General features: G+C 55.2%; 1 protein-coding gene across 12 annotated transcripts in view; it reads left to right on the forward strand.

Moving 5' to 3' along the window:
• The window catches only part of CASZ1 (castor zinc finger 1), a 286724-nt gene that overhangs the window by 190400 nt on the left and 77575 nt on the right, over positions 1–18749 (forward strand). Inside the window, exon 1 of one of the 12 annotated variants that reach the window (XM_017825755.1) lies at positions 10449–10553. The exons of the other annotated variants lie outside the window; for them this stretch is intronic. The gene's annotated coding sequence lies outside the window, so the exon portion shown is untranslated. Of the gene's footprint in view, positions 1–10448; positions 10554–18749 lie in introns of those variants that run through there. 12 annotated transcript variants of the gene reach the window in all.

An 18749-nucleotide genomic window follows, 5' to 3' on the forward strand; every position in this document is an offset into this window, starting at 1 on the left:
CTGATCACTTCATAGGTCTTCAGCTCAAAAGTTACCTCATCTTGTTAAAATAGAGTTACTTTGCCTCTTCTGAAGGTGCTCGTTCTGCCCGGGGGATGTTTAGAAACTTTGCAAGTTCCTGAGCACACCAGAAGGAGGGGACAGGGTTGTACCGTGCAAGGTAAAGGTAAATCGCCAGTCTCTTTGTTTTTCCAGGAAGAAAGGAGAAATGACAGGAGTCAGAGAGAGGGAAAAACTATTCCAGGTGATCATGCCAAAAAGTGGGAGTCTCCTTAGAAGCCAGAAGGTAGTTGAAGGGATGGACTTTATTTTAGGTTAAATAGAGAAGAAATAGGAGCAGGAAGCAAAGGATGAGAAATTTGAAACAAGCAAGAGAGAAAGCAAGTGAGCGAGAGCAGCACCTCCTAAATGGAAGGGTAAACAGGCACTCCGAGGCATTAACTTAATTGATTGTTCTGCAACAGGCTGAACGCTGTGTTATTCTGTCGCCGTGGCAACAACCCAAAAAAATTGTCAGCCTGTTTGGATGAAGTGAAGCGAAACATTCTCTAATTTGCGGTGATCCGGGTGTTTGTTTTCCTTCCGAAGAGGCGGGGGCTCTATTGATCTATTGTTTGCACAGAGCTTTTTTTTCCTGGCGATACGGGGAAAGGAGAGCCCGAGGTTTGCTCCCGGGGCAGGTGAGGCTGCGGGGGTGTCTCTGCCCTCTTTCCACAGATCTGCCTGTGCTGGGTGGCCACGTGAATGCAACAAAAGTTCCAGCGGTAGGAACCATCCCAAGGAAGCTGGAGGACAGGGGGAAGTGTCTGGCTGTGATGAACTTGTGACAAAAGTCTTTGGCTGTGATGAATTTGTGCCTGAGCTACTGCTTTGGTCCATCCTGTTCTCGTCCCTTTGGGCTCTTGCAGTTCATAGTGTCATAGAATCATAGAATATCCTGAGTTGGAAGGGACCCACAAGGATCATCAAACCCAACTCCTGGCCCTGCCCAGGACAACCCCAAAAGTCACACCAGTTCTGTCTGTATTGCAGTCTCTGGTGTTAGGTAGGGTCAGCTACAACTGCCTCAGGCACAAGAGCAGCTCTGTGCCCCTACCTGCTCCCTTCCCAGATCCGTGCTGTTCCATATAATGTGCCTGTGCACAGCCTGTGCTTGTGAGAATGTACTGTTGCACACTTGATGGAGGACAGGAGTCATGTTTGAGTTTGTCCCTATTCCACAGCTGTGGTAAGATAACAAAGTGCCCAGTTTGAGCTCCCTGTTACACCAGCAGAGGTGAAATCCCTGGACCAAAGGAGGGGGGATGTTTTGATTTTGTCTCCTGGGATAAGGGGCCAAGCTGCTCCGTGGGGCTGTGCAGGACAGGAGGTGGGGATGGCCGCAGTGGGATGGGTGACTGGCTGCAGACAGCTTGGGGCAGGGCCAGGGTGGAAAGAGGCCCCACAAGTTGTGCAGTGACTTGTGCACCTCGTCAGCAGAGTCTGGCCCTGCACAGCCCCGGGGGCCAGGCAGGAGCTCCTGGGGATGCCACTCACTGTCAGCACATGCTTGGTTGCAGAGTGAAATGTCGCTGCAGCACTTGCTTCAGCTGGGAATTGTTCAGTCAGAGTGGGAAAGCCCAGGAGACCAGGGAGCAAAGCCCACGTGGCCAGGGGTGAGCAGCAAGGCCCTGGGCCAAAGACATGATGCCAAGAGACAGGGGCTGTGGCAGGGGAGGGGAAAGCTGGCAAAAAGGTGCCTTACAGGTCTGCAGCAGGGGGAACAGGCAATGATGGCTCCGAGCCAGTGGGAGGGAGAGTGGCAGAGATGGCTCTGGGCCAGCAAAGGAGAGCAGAGAGGGTTTCCTCGTGACAGGGGATCAGTAGGAGGGACAGGCTGCTGACCTTCCTTGTGCGTGGCTCTGCACGGAGGTTTCACCCTCCCATTTGGGGCTTTCTGCACTCCCACGGCCTTTGGGCACCCTGGGGGGGAGTCCCATGTTTCCCATACAGGCTCATCGTCCTCATTTCTCCTCAGCAGTGCCCCAGCCCACGCACAGCTAGTCCAGCTGCTGCACAAGGGCTGCCTAGTTGATTCCTAAGATTTCAGGGAGAGCTGTAGAGTACGTTAATGTCAAATGATGGGGAGTGTTGCTTTGTGGGGTGTACAGGGGCAAAACCCCACAGTATATCCCTGCACTCTTCCTGCCTCCCTCCCTGCTCCTTTCTCTGCTGTCTTGGGGGTTTTTCCTTCTCTGGTTGTACTGGTTTTGCTTTATCATCCTTTTCCTCTTCTCTCTCTCTCCCCCTCTTCTCTATTTCATTCTTTCCATCTGGTTTTTAACTCTTCTGCTCTGTTGCTCTTTCTGACAGTGTAGATGTGGGTAGGGATAAGAGACTGTGGCTGGTGGGTGAGCAGTGTCCCCAGGCACCGTGTCCTGCTTGGGGACCCGTCCCCGTGCTCCTGGTGGGTGTGCGTGGGTGGGGGCACTGTGGGCACGGGAGAGAGGACTGCTGTGTGTCTCCCAGGGGAAGGCTGAGCTGCCAGTGAAAGTTTGGTGGTTATCAGCGTCAGGAGAAGCTAAATAACCCTGTAACTGGTATGAAGGTGAATTCACGGTCTGGTGAGCACTGAAAATACGAGAGGGCTCTGAGACAGGCAAAGTGTGGAGAGGGGAGTAGAGCTCGCCCGTGGCTCAGGGCAGGGCCGTGTCTGCCGAGCGGTGTGAGGACGTGTGCTGATGCCACACAGAGCATCAGCCGTGGCAACCCGTCTTCTGGGGGCTGGCCAGGAACGGGGAGGGTGCTCGGGACGGCAGGTTCGGAGACAAATGAGACATGCACACAGTGACAGGGCAGGAACGCCCGCAGAGAACGTCTGTGTAGCCCTGGCTGCGGCAGCCACGTGTGACCGCACAGCCCCGCGCACACGCGTGGCCACGGGGCCGTGCACGCAGCCAGACCACACAGGGCACAGCCCCGCGTGTCCTCAGGTGTGGAGGGGCGTCCACAGCTCTGGGATCGTGGGGGCACAGGCACACCCAGTGCTGTGCTGGCTCACAGTCACATCAAATTCCCCCTTGGTGTAAGTACACTCCAGCCAGGCAGCACAGGCTGATTTATCCCAGCGTATCTGGAATGTCTGTGCAGTTACCTGCTGTGAGCGGGAGAAGAGTTGCAGGAAATCTATTCTCCTTCCAGCTGGGAGAGGCTGATGCCTTGGAGAACCAGGAGATGTACAGAGAGGAAACCCCCTTCAGCTTTTCACCTGGAGCTGGTAATCTCCTTGCGCCGAATCCCTGGAACGGGGGAATTGCATTTGAAGCTCAGCCAGTGGTGATTTAGCGTTAGACGTTTGCAGAAGAGACTTTGATTAATTCGTAGTAAAATCGAGTAGCACTTGGGTGCCAGCACCACATTCCAGGGTGAGCCGGCGACCGAGGTGCGCGCTGGGCGGGTGCCAGGTGCCTGAGCAATCCCCGCGGAGGTGGCAGCGCCATCCAACCCACAGCCTCTCCCTGCTTGGGCTTCTTAATTATTAATTTATTTTTCTCCCTTCCTTGGCAAAAAAATAGTATTTGGTAACGACCTCAAATTGCAAAATGCTGATGATTTGGAGAATGTGTCACAGAAGCTCCAGGGTGATAAAGGGGAGACGAATCCCAGCCAACAATCCGGCTCAGCCAGTTTGCCTATTTATTAAAGAAAAAGCCCAGATCATTAACTTTTTTGTTGTTGTTCTGTTTGCGGGCAACTCCCTGCTGGCAACTTTCGGGCGCCCAGTAAATTAAACCGAGTATCGGCCTGGTTCGGGGCAGCCTGAGCTCCTGTTTAGAGCTGGGAGATGCGTTTATGTTAGTGCATGAATAAACCCTTCAAGGTACCACGCAGAAGTGCTCTCTGGCATAAAGGCAGCGTTGGAAAATCCTCTCTCGCTGTCTCGTGGAGGGTCAGGTATTGTGACTGGAGAGCTGAGCTTCACTTCCCCTCCCTCTGCTTGTTCACACAGTTAATTGCCCCTCGCCACGTCCCTGTGCCACGCTGGTCCCCGGAGAAGCAGGGCTGGAAGAGAGCATCTGTAGGCACAGGCTTTGTTGGTTCCCCGTTTGCCTGCTTGGCTTGGTTGTTGAATAAAGAACAGTTTAGGGATGGGCTTGCCTGCCTGGTGCCTCTGTGAACTCCGAGAGTTCCCTGTGCTATCAGGGAAGGGTGATTACGTCCCCCTCCTCTGGAACATCCCACGTGTTCGCTGAAGTAGTGCTTCAAGCTAAATCAGTTTGCTGAGGGCTCCAGCTTCCCTTAATTCAGTGTCAGGACCGGGCTTGCATGGCTATTATTCAAGGAGCTTTATCAGAAATACAAAGCCAGCATCTGCCCTCCTGCTTCCCTCTGGGCATCACCAGCTCTCCTGCCCTGGCTTTGGCACATGGAGACTCGAGGGACTGCCTCACCGAGCCCATTTGCAGGCAAAACTCGTTTCAGCTCCTAGAGAGTCTCCTGTTTCCCGGCTGCGGGAGCACCGTGCCCTGTCACCAGTGCCTGGCAGAGCAGCGCGGGGGCGCGGAGAACCGGCTGGAACCCGGGAGCTCGTGTGGGAAACAGGAGCAGAGGCACTGCTGAGATTTCCAGCCTCTCCCCTTCCCTCCTCCAACCCAATCGAGTTGTAAATAGAGCTGGATCTTAGGTTTTAATCTCAGCTGATGTCCAAGCCCTTTCCCTCAGAGGTAGCCACCTTCCTCCCTAGGCCTGGCTCATGTCCCTCCACACTCATTTCTCTGGTGAAGCCTGCCCAGACCCGTGCTCACGTGGGTGCTGATGGGAGGAGAAGGGTATTTTTCAAGGTTTCTGCTGGGTTTTTTTCTTCTGAAATACAAGGATGTGCAATTTTTTTAGTTTCAATTTAGCATTGGAGAATTTTATAATTTAGTAATTAAAATCTCTGATAGGCTTTAGAAATTGCAGCTAATTGAATTTAATGGGAAGATGATTTTCAATTTTATTTGATTACCCGGACCCCTGGCATTGGTATTTATGGGAAAAAAATGGGAAATGTGCTGTGTGGGCTAAGATGGCATAATTGAATTAGGGCTAATCGGATTTCTTCGTCATGAATTTCACTATAATTTTCCTATAATTTTCCATTAGATATCTAGTTTACAAATATTCACAAAGAAATGAAGCTCTTTCGGAATGGAGATTGCTGGCTAACAGGATTACAGGGACGATAGCTCGGCACTGCCAGCCCGGGCTCCTTCAGTAATGCAATCGCTGCGTCTGCCTCACACTTACCGCCCGCCGCTGCTCCCCGCACCCTCCGGCCCCTGCCAGGGCTCCCGGGGGGCCGCGGCCGCGCTGGCGACGGGCTGTGAGCTGGCTCTGCACGGTGTGTCCGTGTGCCATCGGCCCGGCTCGCGGGGCCGTGCCAGAGCCGTGCCGGGGCCGTGCCGGGGCTGTGCCGGACTGTGCCGGGGCTGTGCCAAGGCTGTGCCGGATTGTGCCGGGGCCGTGCCGGACTGTACCGGGGCTGTGCCGGGGCTGTGCCGGGGCTGTGCCGGACTGTGCCGGGGCCGTGCCGGGGCCGTGCCAGGGCCGTGGCGGCACGGCGATGGGCTCGCTCAGAGCCCCTTCCGTGCGTGCTGCCACATCCCCGGGTGGGCAGCGGCGGTGCTCAGCCAGCCCCGCTGCACAGGCAGGGCCAGCCCAGGCGGTCAGGCGGGTGCTGCAGCACGGGACGCCTCGCCTGCCCTCCCGGTGCCGTGGTGGGGATCCTGCTGGCACAGCCCAAAGGAGGAATGGCAGTCGGTCCCCGCTGTGTGCAACCTGGGGTCTGCTGCCCATTTCTTACCTTCTCCATCATCTCCCCTCACTTCCCTGTTGTCACTTCTAATGAATGTCTGTCTCACTTGCTCCATCAGGAACAGTCCCCAACTCTGCTCTGTACCCATCTCAGTGACCCCTTGGGAGCAGGGCTGACACGGCCTCTGCCTGTGATGGGGCAGGTGGAGCAGAGCAGACTCTTTGCTCCCTTTGCCTTCCCTCCTTTCTCCTCTTGCTCCTGCCTAAGCCAGGCCAAATCCAGAGTGAATTTATGGAGACCAGCCCTACTCCTCAGACAGCTTCAGAATCCTGTAAAATCCAGCTTGTCTCTCTGCCTGTCCCATCTCTGTTGCTTGCTGGGCTGTGTGTTGAGAGCCCTGTGTGCCAGTGTCCTCAGCCCACGGCAGGACACAGTTGCTGAGGGGCAAGTCATTGCCCTGTAGAGTAAGTAGGGTAGCAGCTCCTCTCTACCCAGAGCCCCTTTGCATCTCCGTGGCATCCGGCCTTCCACATGTGTCCAGAGCAGGACAGTCACTGCCAAACCATCCGTGACGATCCTGCCCTGCCCTGGGTGCCCAGGTGGGTGTCACTCTGGTGTGCCAGGACCATACAGATGGCAGTCACATGTTTGTGCACTTACATGTGACTCTGTGTGTGCGTGCACATGGCAAGTGCTCACGTTTTCGTTTGCATCCAAGCGTGTCTGTGCAGGAACACAAGCTGGTTTGCAGCTCCTCTTGACAGAAATCACTGGTTTTTGTGCTTGCCCCATGTTTTACAGCAATGGGTCTTGCCCAGTCTGTGACCTATCACTGGGCAGTGGTTTCCTGGTGCCTCTGGAGTTCATCCCAGTGTGCCAAGCTAGGGCTCGGGGGCTTTGTGGGGGCAGCTTTGGGCTGGCTCAGGGTGGCACTTGCTGGGTTTGCAGGCAGAGTGCCTGCATTTGAGTGCCAGGTACCTTCCCTGTTGGCCGCGATGCCTGGGTAGCACTCTGCCCTTGCCTCCTCGCCCTGAAATCCCCAGGCTGCACTTTTAATCGCTGTAGTAAATTGTAACTAATTGTTAGCGCATTCAAACCCCTGCCACTCCTTCCCCCCAAGTCTTCTGGGCCCCTGTGGAGCACGAGGACATGCCATGTACGTTCAGTGCTGTATGGTCCACTCCCGCTACAGTCATTCCCTCTGGGCAGTGGTCAAGAGATGAGCAGTATTTGCCTTCCAGCAGGTGCTGGAAGCTGTGGAGTGTCTGAAAAAGCGGCAGCCACATGGCGGGGAGCTGGTGTCAAACTCTTTGAGCAAGGCCAAGGAATGGCAACTGGCGGGAGTGATCCCAGCAGAGCCCCACCCAGCACAGTGAGACTCGGCACAGCCGCTTTGGCAATGTGTTCTGGGGCACCATGTGCCAATAATGTGATTGAAACTGAATTGAGAAGGAAGGAGGGAAGGAGAAGGAAAGGGAAAGAAAGCACGGATTGTCTGCTCCTGCCGCCCAGGCCCCGAGGCCTCCGGGCACCTCCCTTGACGAAACAGAAATCAAACAAAATTACAGAAATAGGGCAAGAGCATTTGCCTAATAGACTCCCCAAGCAGGAGCAGGAGGAGGAGCAAAGCGCTGCCAGATCTCCAACCTGCAATCTGGGAGCCAGCGCCCTGAGCCCACATGAATCCAGAGCACGGCCCCAGGCCCCGGGGTCAGCTCCAGCTAAGGAGGGAGAAACTGCCAAGAAAATGGGCTAAGCCTAAGAAACAAAGGTAGAAGAGACACAAAAAGGGGGATGTCCCACATATCAGCATGACTCACTCCCTGCTTAGCCCTGGCACACTGTCTGCGGGGAAAGCATTAAACTGTAATAATAATAATAAATTAATCATCCTTCCCCCTCCCATTGCACTTTTCATCTGAGGATCTCTGAGCACCTGGCAAACATTAATTACTGAGAGCTCCTGATGCCCCTGGGAGGGTGTGAAGGGACAAGGAGAGATCGCTTCACCTGCCATGAAAGGGCAGCCGTGGCTGGGGTGGCTCTTGCTGTGGCACAGCAGCACAGTTCAGAGCAGGGTGAGGGGTGCTGCCTTCCCTCAAGTGCTCCTGGGGTGCAGGGGGGCATGGTCAGAGGCAGCCTTCCCTCAAGTGTATCCATACCCTGGAGGGATAGGGGAAGGAGGGGAGATGCTGCTCTCATGGGGGACACAGGGGTCCTCAAGGGAGCAGAAAGCTCCAGAGCCCCTGAGAGAGGAAAGAACCAACTTTTCTTGGGTAAGAGGCAAAGGAGGGAGGATGGGGAAATAAAACCTGATCCTGTGACTGGAGATCACTGAGATAGGAAATCAGGCCTTGCCGTTGCGTCAGCTGCAGGGCGTGGACTTCACCTGAAAAAACACCTTGGCAAGTTGTTCCTGCAAGGAGGAGTGGGAGGGACAGTGGGAAGTCTGCGGAGGGGATCCTCCGGGTGTGTTTAGGTTGTGTGTGTGGGTTCATGTGTGTCATGGTGTATGGATATGCGTGTATTTGAATGTCAGGGAGCACAGAGTATCATTTTCTTTGTGGAGTGCATATGCATGTTGCGTGTGCGTGCAGGGATGGGAGGGGTGGGGAACATTTGGATACTGATGTGTGAACGTGCTCAGCTCGGTGCACGTAGAAGAACAGGTATGTTTAGAGGGTCTGTGGGGCTGTGTATGTGCAGTGACACATCCATGTTAGAGTGTGTGTTCCCCTTCGTAAGGAGGTGGAGATACAGCTGGGGCCACTCACTCAGGGAACAACAGCAGTGACCAGAACTCCACTGCTTAAATATTAAGTTCATAGGAGAGGCAAAAATGGAGAAATCTGTGTGATGTGAAATGCAGTGAACTTGCGGGACTTGTCAGCAACCTCACACCTGGAAGGAAGCGTTGGGCCCAAACTGAGCTCCTACAGAGCCAGCACAAACATTTCTGGTACTGTCCATCAGTTCCCCATGTGGAATATTCCCTGGCAGGTGCTGTAGCGTCTGACTGGCATAGGGATCAGGGCAGGCTGTGCCGAGGATTGTGGGTGCTGTTGCCTGGGCCAGTGCCTGTGTTGGGGCCAGTGAAGCACAGACAGGCAGGATTTTAATGGCAGCACTGTGTGACAGTGCTGGTTGGAGCCAATGGTGTGGTTAGAAACCAGTGGGGAAGTCAGGGCGATGCTGATAAAGTTTTGCCCATCTCAAAGCAGGAGCTTGACTATAGTAGGTGGGAAAGTGAGTCCCGTGCAGGGCAGTCCGGAGCACTGCTTGGCTGGGCAGCCCCGGGCAGGGCACACTTGCCTCCTGCCTGACACTGCTGTCCCCACCTGCTTCCTGGCCCGGAGGGTCTCTGGGTGGCTCTGCTTTAGCAGACTTTGTTTAGATTTTTTCCAGGCGAAGCCGGAATACTTGTGGTTTCCACAAATGACTCCCCTCTCCTCTTCCCTCTCCCTGCCCTCTGGCTGCGCTGCCCGTGCGTTTTTGCCCATGCAAATGCAGCACTGCTGAGGTGATGAGTGAGCTGCAGTTGGGTCTCTGGGCTCAGGACACTCTGTGGGTACAGTGTATCCTGGTGCACAGAGCCAAACACACCTGGGCTCCTTCCAGCCCTGTGACTAACCTGTCCAGCCACTTCTGGCGAGTCACTTCCCTCACTAGTGCCTCAGTTTCCCCATCCCCAGTGGGGTAATGATGCTGGCCTCCTTTGAGAAGCACATTAAGTTCTGCTTATAAAAAGGATTTAAGAGCTGGTGAGTCCATGGGCAGCTCCCCAGCCCCAGTGAGGAGCCCAGCTCTGCCAAAATCCATGGAGCCAAATATGGTGTGTTCACAAAAACAGCCTTCAACCTGCTCAAAATACCTATTTAATCAGGTAAATAATCTGCTCGTTTGTTTTAAAGAAAGAGGCTTATATCTCTGTTTACCCAACACGCCTCTCAGAACCTCCCTCGCATTCTTTGCTACTTAGAAAAATAAAGCAACAAAAAATGAGGAAATTCGCTGCAAAAGAGCCCCCCCCAGCCTCCCGTGGGCCCGGCGGAGCGGCGCGGGCTTCCTGCGGGGCATTGGGCAAGATGCGCCCAGGGTTGTGACACCCGCCGGTGGCGGCCACCAGTGCTCCAGCCCCCCTCGGTGCGGGCCCCGCACCGCACGGCCGAGCCCGGACACGCGTGGGACGGCGGTGCCCGCCCTGCCCCTGCCCGCGGGTCCTGCCGTGCCCGGACTCGGGGGCACCGCTGCAGCTCGTCCGGCCCCGCTCCATCCCCACTCCCACCCCCACCCCCATCCCCATCCCCTCGCGGTTTGCCCCGCGCCGGCCGCTCCGTGCTCGCCGCTCCCGCGATGGCTGCGGAGGCACCGCGGCCGGGCCGGGCTCGGCGGGCGGCCCCGAGTGCGGGGCAGCCCCGCGCTGCTTCCCCGAGTGCGGGCCGGGACCGCCGCGGGGGCCGCGCTGCGGGGCCGCCCGAGGTGGGTCCGCCCGAGGTGGCCCCGCGGCCGCCGCCCCCGGCCCGGCCCGGCCCCGCACCTGCCCCCGGCGGCGGGCCCGGCGCGGGGGCGGGTCCGAGCCCGCCAGTCACCGCCCCCCGCGGCGGCGCGCCCGCCCCCGGCCCCGCTGCCAAAGTGACTCGGGGAGGACCGGCACGGCAATGACATCAGTGCTTTAAACAACTTGTTATTCGGGAGCAATCAGCTGCAATTAGGTATTAATTAAGTATTATGAAAGTTGATTATTTAAGTGAATTCGGCTTTCGTCTCTCCGACTATGGTAAGTACAGCACAATTGTCCTTTTCCTGCCCCCAGCCCCCCGCCCGCCGCTCGGCGGAGCCCCCGCTCGGTGCGGCCGCCGGTGCCGGTGCCCCCGCGCCGGGCGGAGCGGAGCGGAGCGCTGTCCGAGCTGTCCGCGCTGTCCACCCCGGCCGCGGCTCAACCCCTCCGCGGCCGCGGGGCCGGCGCTGCGGGCAGCGCAGTCTCTCTCCGGGACGCGGGGCCGCCGCCGCACCGAAACTTTTGTCGGCGGGTGCGCGGTGCGGGCGGTGCGGGGCCGCGGTGCGGGCGGAGCGGGGCGCGGGGGCGGCACCAGGTGCGGTGCGGTGCGGCCGGGGGCTCGCCGCCTCTTTCACTTTTCTTCTTTCACTTGTTTTACGGAAGTTGCTCCCGCGCCCGCCGCCGCTCCGGCCCCGCTCTCCCGGCCCCGCCGAGGTGAGCCGGGGGCTCCGCTCCCTCCGCCGGTCCTTCCCGGCAGCGCGGCCCCCCCGGGCCGGGGCGGCGGGCGGGCGGCGGGGTGAGGAGCGGGCTGGCCGGGAGAGGATGCGGAGGGGAAGTTTATGGGGGTTTTGAAATGATTCTGCCTTTGTATTTGTTGTAAGTTGTGTGGGTTGTTTTCTCTTTCATTTTTTCCCCCTCCTGAGCTCTTGGCGTCTCGGTGGTAAAGGTTGCTTGTCAGGTTCCTGTGCTGTCTAAATGAAAAGGAATTTAATTTATTTGGGACAAGGCAGTGTCGGATGAAGAGGCTGCTTATTACATTTAATGAGTATTATTTTTTTTTTCAGCCTGGGCATATCTGGGATGGGTTTGTTTTTGTCCTTCCATGTGAGGTGTATGAGACCTCCCCCACCCCTTCACATCTCGAAGGGAGGAGGAAAGGTGGCCAGGCTGGGGCAATGTTTTGGTTTTAGATTACAGGCCCCAGTGTTGGGACTGGGCGTGTTTTTGGTTGTAGCTTTTTGTGGCGTGTCCACTGGTTTTGATCAGGTATCAGGACGAGGAGCAGGGTCTGGCCTGGCACTGGGCTGGGCTCGTGGCTCCACTGGGTGTGGTGCTGGACAGGGCTGGGGTGTGACTGCAGCTGGGGGCAGTGGGGCTCAAAGTGCTGGTGGGTTTTCCAGCCCTTGGACAGTCTGAATCAGAGTCTCATTTAGATTTTACCAAGTAGGCAAATGCAGAGTTTGGTAGGAATTCCTTGGGCCATGTCGCCTCTCTGTCTGGGACAACATCCCACCACCTTGGCCCCGTACCTGCCAACACAACCATACTTGCTCCTCCAAAATGGTGTAAGCCATTCTCTGCCATTTACAATCCAAATGGCAGCAATGGGCCAAAGAGGCCTGCGCTGGCGATGCGCCACAGTCCAGGTAATTACTGCCGGAGCCTATGTGTACGTGTGTGTGTGTTGTTTTTTTTAATAAGGAGTAAGATGGTAATAAACTGGTTGATGATTGACTGGGCCTGAACTATGTACTCTGATGTTGTGATTGAGGGGATAATTTTGTCGTCGTTTATCCCATTTCTTTATTTATTTCTACCATTGATATCAGGAGCCCAGCGGCCCCGGAGCCGCTTCCACCCGCGAGCGCGACGCCGGCTCTGCCCGGGTCCAGCCGTGGGCGTGTGGCCGCTTCCCTCTCAGATCAAGGAGCTGGGAGGCTGCGTGGGCAGCCCAGGAGTTAAGGATGTGGTGACACTGCAGGAGGGCAAATGCTTTAAAGAGCAATAAACAGTGATTTACCCCTGATCTCCATCTCCGGGAGCGGTGGCAGCTGCCCGGGTGTCGCCGGCCGGGGTGGCCCCGGGCGGGCAGGGCCGTGCCCCGGCCCCGCAGTGCCCTCTGCCGGCGGGACCCGCCCGCTGCCCGGGGGGCTCCTGCACCGCCGCCCCCGAAAAGGGGCTGCCAAGCCAAACACCTCCCCCCCCCGCCCCAAAAAAGGGATTCTCCTTCCTCTCGGAAGTGTCGTGGGCGCTCGGCCTTGCCGCCCAGGTAACACGTGGGTTTCGGTCTCCGGTATGGGAACCCGGGGCTGCAGGAAGCCATGGAAATGAGGATCTGGGAGATCTGTTTAAGTCAGCATTACGGTCTGTGTGTGGGTGAACCCGTCTTGTCATGATCTTGGGGCAAAGACCTGCCCCATAATCACCACCTCTAACCCTTATCTGCTTGGGCCAGTTTATCTCCCTCAGTCGCTGCCTCTTGAATTCTCTCCAAGCCCTCAGGCGGTGGCTCCCCGGAGGCAGTGCCCGAGGGCTGCTCACACGAGCTGCCAGCTGGCAGAGGCAAGTCCGGAGGGGTTTCTTTCCCAGAGGGACTCGGTATGTGGGGTCTGACAGTCTGCTCTTGCTGAGAGCTTTCTCAGCTCAGTCAATCCTTGCATGGACCTTCTAGGGCCAGAAGTGTTCAGAGTGGTTAAGGGCTGAAAAGAATTCATGGACTGAGTCCCTCTGCCCAGGATCGTGGCAAGATGTTCCCTACATGTGACTTTCTGCGAGTCTGGTTGTAAATATCTTGACTGACTGGGCACCTGTCACTTCCTTTGGGAAACTGTGCCCCAGCCTAATTATCCTTGGTATGAGATTACAGGAACTGATCTCAGAATGAGGACTAAAGCACCTATGGTAAATGAGTGGAGAAACACCTAATTTTCCACTCCCAGGGTCATTTTGTGCCTTTGTCAAATCACTGTTGTTTGAAACACCCAGTGGATAGAAACACCTTCTCTGGAGTGGTGGCAACTCTTTTTTTTCTTTTTTTTTTTTTTTGACAGTACAGGTTTTTGGGAAGACATTGGCTTAGTCAAGGTTGGTGTCATTCCTGAGCCCTTGGTCTGCAGAAGGTTCCCAGGCAGTTTGTTCAGGTGTTCACGTCCCTTTCCAGGAGTCCTATGAGATACTTTTTGAGTGGAAAGCATTCAAGGGCTTAAGCCTACCGAGTGAAGATTGTTCCTTGGGAGAAGGGTTTAGCAGGGCAGGAATTAACCTTCCCATCATGGTGTAAGCAGGGCCCAGCTATTAATTGGAGAAGGTGCTTCAAAGCCAGTTGAAGTCCGTAGGAGTGTTTCGACTGCTTTACCATAGAGAGATAACTCACAGAAAGACCAGAAAGTTGATCCCCAAGATAAAAAACTCCCATTTCCTCGCCTGCACCTTGTCTGCTGGGTTCTATGAGTCCTTCCAAACCAGGTCTGCCAGTGGGGTCTGCCAGTGTGTGCAGGTACTGCACCCTTCTGCTCTGGTGTCCCAGAGGGGGAGAGGCAACTTGAACTGAAACCAGCTCGGAATGGTACAGATACCTCGGCTGGAGGGGGTCAAATATTAAATATGTAGTTTCCAAATAATCGGTTTCTCTTTCTGTTTTCCTGGACTGTTTATGCTTCCACCCTGAGTCCTCCTCACCACTCTTGGAAAGGAGTATTTGAGCTTGGAATTTATCTCAGGACTTTGCCTGCACAGCCTTGTCTGTCCCACTTCTCATGCTGCCAGAGCGCTTGGCTGTGTCCTCACAGCGAGAGCTTTTGTGGCCACTTTGACTCTCCCTCTGACATCAGACCATACCCCTGGGCTGCTGTGCAGCCTACAATTTAGGTTTCCCTCTGAAAAGTTGGTTGAAAGTGTCTGGAAAGTAATGAAAAGTCCTGTGGGAGGTGAAGACAACCATTGCCTGTGCTGCATCTCCCACCTCCACCTGGGCTCCTTCCTTCCCTCCCAGGGTTTGGAGCCACGGCCGTTCCCAAGGTTTGGAGAGCTCAGGTGCCACCCAGGGCTGAGCTCCCAGAAGTGCTGACGCCGCAGAGGCCTCGCTGCCCGATCCAGCTGGGCTTTGGGAGAACCGATGTCCTGTCCTCAGCTGCACTTTGCAAAGCAGAGAGGGGGCAGAGGAGGCTTGGCTGGGAGCAGGGGAGGGGCAGGAGCTCCAGCCAAAAGTCCCACGCGGCCCCGTCTCCTCCCCTCCGGTTCAGCGCGGACTGGATCAATTTGGACGTCTTCAGCAATAAAAAATGCCGATGTCGTCCTAATTCACCAGGCCCCGAGATGACAGCAAATTTACATTTTTTAATTAAACTAGCAGCCAGTTTTTATGAGAGGGGGCTGGGTTATGCAAATCAAATGGTTGTGTACGAAAGATTAGGAGAGTTTGGGAATAAATTCCACAAATGCTAATAAAAAAAAAAAGAGAGAAAATGAGAGGGGGGAGAGAGAGGGACATTGTTCCATTAGCCCCTTTTAGACTGATTTCCCTAGGGAGAAAGCAATGGGGGTGAGAGATGGAGGCAGCTTTCAGAGACAGGTAAAATCCATTTTGAGGATTGAGAGCCCTTTGGACCAGGACCTTGTTGCTCCCTGTTTCCTCTCCGAGGGCTTACGAGGGAGATAGAGGCAGACATTGGTAGCAAAAGAAAAACTTGCTGTCTTCTAATCCCCATTCCTGCTTGACCAGTGCTCTGCAGGCTGGAACAGCAGCCGGGGCTGGGTTAAGGATGTGCACAGTGGGGAGAGTGCACAGTGTTCTGGTGCTAGAGGGGCACGGGCGGGTGAAGGGCTGGGCCAGGTCACCATGATGCTGCAAGAGGGTGACAGAACAGCCCCTGGGTGGGCAAAGCCAGAGCTGGTCTGGATGGGGCCCATCTTTGGACTGACAGAGGGCCACAGAGCATGGCCATGGCTGGGATCAGTACCCTGGAGCTTCCTCTCCTTTGTGCAGCTCCTCTGGGCGGGCTCCTGGTCCCTGGCAGGACCTGCTGGTGAGGACAGGCAGTAGCACTGATCACAGGTGAGGGGCTGGGCTGCTGTTCCCTGTAAGCACAGGCTTTGTCTGAGGAGCAGTGTGTTTTGGAGTGGGATGGTGGTGCTCTTTCCTCTCCCAGACTCTAGGCCCCCTTGTTGCCCATCTCAGAGGCTGAGTCCAGCTGTCAACTTCCCTTCCCATTGCATTAACTTGGCACCAACCTTCTCCCCTTTCTCAGGGGACTTCCCATCTTTCTTCTTGTGGTGGTTCCAGAAAATAGAACAGTTTGTCAAGTCCTTTCAGGAACAAATAGTTACAGTGAACAAAAAACATGTGCTTCACTCATGTAAAACACGTTCTTGTTTCCCAAAGAATTCCGAGTTCTCATTGCATTTGGGGGTTAGGTGTGGTGGCCAGGTACCGAAGCAATTGTTTGCTCTGCCGTGGAGAAACACAACCAGAAAATTTCTGGAGGCTGGGAAACTGCTTAAAGCTTCCAGTCCTAAGGCAGTTTCATGCTCGAAATAAAAGCTGAACAACCCGTATAGGTTGGCAAGAGAGAGCAAGGGGTGGAGATCAGGAGATACTAGGAAAAAGGATGGGAAGACTAAAGTCACCGGGTGCATTTTATGGCAATCCCCTGAGGATTTGGTGCCTCACTAGAGAGTTTTGCCACCCATTCCTGGTTTTGGGGTGTGAAACGATGATTCACCGACGTGCTCCTGTTTTGCTTCGGAGAGGTGACATTTTAGCAGAGCCTCTTGTGAAATCAGTAAAAGCACCAAGCTCTGCCGGAGCATTTCTGGAGGTGTTCCCCACACCCAACACCTACGTCCCCGTCACCGTGTCCTGCACATGCCCATCTGCCCCAGACACTCGCCCACCTCCGCGCTCCCGGACACTCACGTGCCCTGTGTTGGTGTCGTGCTGAACTTCGTGTTCTCCAGGTTGCTCTCGATGAACCCTCTCTTTCCATGTGCTCGCATCGTCGTGACCACGAGTGGATCTTTCTTAGCAGCAAGAGAGGACCAGCGTGGTCTGTGTGTTGGGTGTCCCTGTGCTCCCACTGCCCTGCAGTGAATCTCCCACCATTCCTGCTGCCAGGAACGATGGCCTTGGAGTCAGCTCAGTCCACAGCCACGGGCAGGCAGGCGGTTGTACAGGGGATTTTTGTAACACAAGTTTCTGAGCTGAACTAGGGCCAAGTTCAGCCTAAATCTAACAAAGAGCTCCAGAACAGGTCTGTGAGACATGGCAGAGTCTGAGGGTTTGGTGTAGGATGAATAACTCCTAATCTATAAAGTGGGCATAATCATACTCCCCTGTGCAGCCCAGAGCCAGGGCTGGGCGCTTCAGTGATGGAGATAAGTGAATGAGGCCTGGCTGCTGTCCATGGACGGGTGCGGGGGTCGGGCAGCAGCTCCTCCCTCCAGCCGGGGTGTGGTGCCTGGGGTGTGGGAGAGAGAGCTGAGCCCGCTCCCGCTTTCCCGGGAGCTCCTGCGCCCACCTGACCCGTGGCACCTTTGACATCCCGGCAGCTGCAGCTCCACGGGCTGGGAGCACCCGTGGGCCCAGGGTGGGCTATCGTGGAGCTGCAAAGGGGGCTCTCCAGGACCTGGGCAGGGAGGTGAGGAGCTCTAGCTGGGCTGTTCTGTTGGAATGGTGCAGTGGTGTCAGCCCTGCTCCTGAGACTGGCTGGACCAGGGCAGAGCAGAGGAAGAACCAGGAACCTTCAGCTTCCATACATGGGAAACTGTCAAAAGCCAGGTAGCAACACCAGCTTTTGTCTGGTATTTCCAGAAAAACCCGGCGGGACCTGGCATCCCAGGGCATAATTTATTATGGAAAAATAAAATAATAAAGTCCCAATCCCTTTGAGGCCTGAGTCATAGAAGCATCTTCTCATTAAAGCAGCTCCACCTCTCCGCCTGGTGTTTGCCAGCTCCATGCCTGTATGAATCCACTCCCTGAGCCGGCTCGCCCAGGGCAGCCCTCCTTTTCCTCCTCCTCCTCCTCTTCCTCCTCCTCACTGCCTGCCTTTCCCCAGCACACCTCTCCTCCAGCACCCCTTCCCCTATCTGGAGGAGCACGAGCAGTCCCACATCTCAAGCCAACTTCTCCCCAGGCCCTCCTTCTTCAGGCCAAGGGGATGTTTTGTTGGTGTGTTTTGTAGACAAATGTCTTCATCTTTTCACCCCTTTCCCACCCCCTGTGCTATCAAGTTCTCTGGGCACAGCCCTGGCTCCCACATCCCCCCTCTCCCGGGTGTGGAGGTGTGTGTGGTATCTTTCCATGGCTTGAAGCTCTCTTCCAAGTGGCCCTCTGCAAGCAGGGAAAGGAGAGGAAGCTGCTCCTGGAGTAATTACCATCTGCATGTCCCGAAGGCAGGCAGCAGATGTTAGCAGAGGAGGACCGGATTGGAAGAGGGTGAGGAAACAGAGGCTGGGGAGAGAGGGTCTGATTTTTCTTCTTGATTGCATATGAATATTTTTAACAGAAGCTCAGTAGGACAGGAATCCCAGTTTTGCAAAGTTGATCCGTGCGTTTGGAAACTTTAAGGGAAAGCTCCTTTGCTCACTCTTGCTGTGTTTTCCGTCACTCACCCTTGCTTTTCTCAGCCTTTTTTTATGCTGCAGTGTTGTAACTTCTCTTGCTAAATAGCTTTCCTTTATGTCCTTCCTTTCCATATTCCCACAGACCCGTCATTCTTGTCACCCTCCTGGACTTCCCATTCTGCCTTTGATTCTGTCTTGCTTTTCCTTTCCTTTTTTCCCCCCCCTCCACCTCCCTTCCATTATTTTACTCTCTTTATTTTTCATTTTCCCATTTTTCTGTGGGCTGATATTCAGATGAGCAAACTTCTTCCAGTTAAAGGAGGTCATGAATATTAGGATTTTTCTATCAAACAATGAAATATGGCTCAAATTACCCTAAAGAATAGGGCCCTTTTCATAAACCACCTGCTGTTTTTTTTGAAAGAAAGCACAACCACTTGCCTGTGTGCTCCAAGCAGTTGTCTCACATCTCCACCTCGCCAAGCTTTGCCGTTCCAATTTCTTCTGCTGAATTTGTTGCTCTTGGTGGAGTAAGTCTGCTCTTCCCAGACTGCCAGCACCCAGTGAGTCTGGGTTTGGACAGGTTGGGGCAGGATGGGGATTCTGGCAGGATCCTCAGTACTTTGAATGTTGGTTTGTGATTGTGCTTTTTTGATTGCGGTGTGCATATTTGGGGGTTTTATTTTTGTTTTCGACAACATTTTGGTCTGAAACTCATTACCTCTGAGCTTGACTGAGATCTCATTCAGATGTTGGCACCCAGCGGGGTGCTGACACACACAGACCCTCTGCCTTCTCCTTGTCTTGCTGGTGTGGACCAGCCCTCTGCCCCGTCACGAGGAGGGCTGTGTTGGAGTGGGCACCAGCCCAGGCTGTGCTCATGCCCTCCCAGCTGTCATGGTCCTGTCCCTC

Source organism: Lepidothrix coronata, unplaced genomic scaffold (genome assembly GCF_001604755.1).
Source record: "Lepidothrix coronata isolate B3197 unplaced genomic scaffold, Lepidothrix_coronata-1.0 Scaffold122, whole genome shotgun sequence".
Lineage (NCBI taxonomy): Eukaryota > Metazoa > Chordata > Aves > Passeriformes > Pipridae > Lepidothrix > Lepidothrix coronata.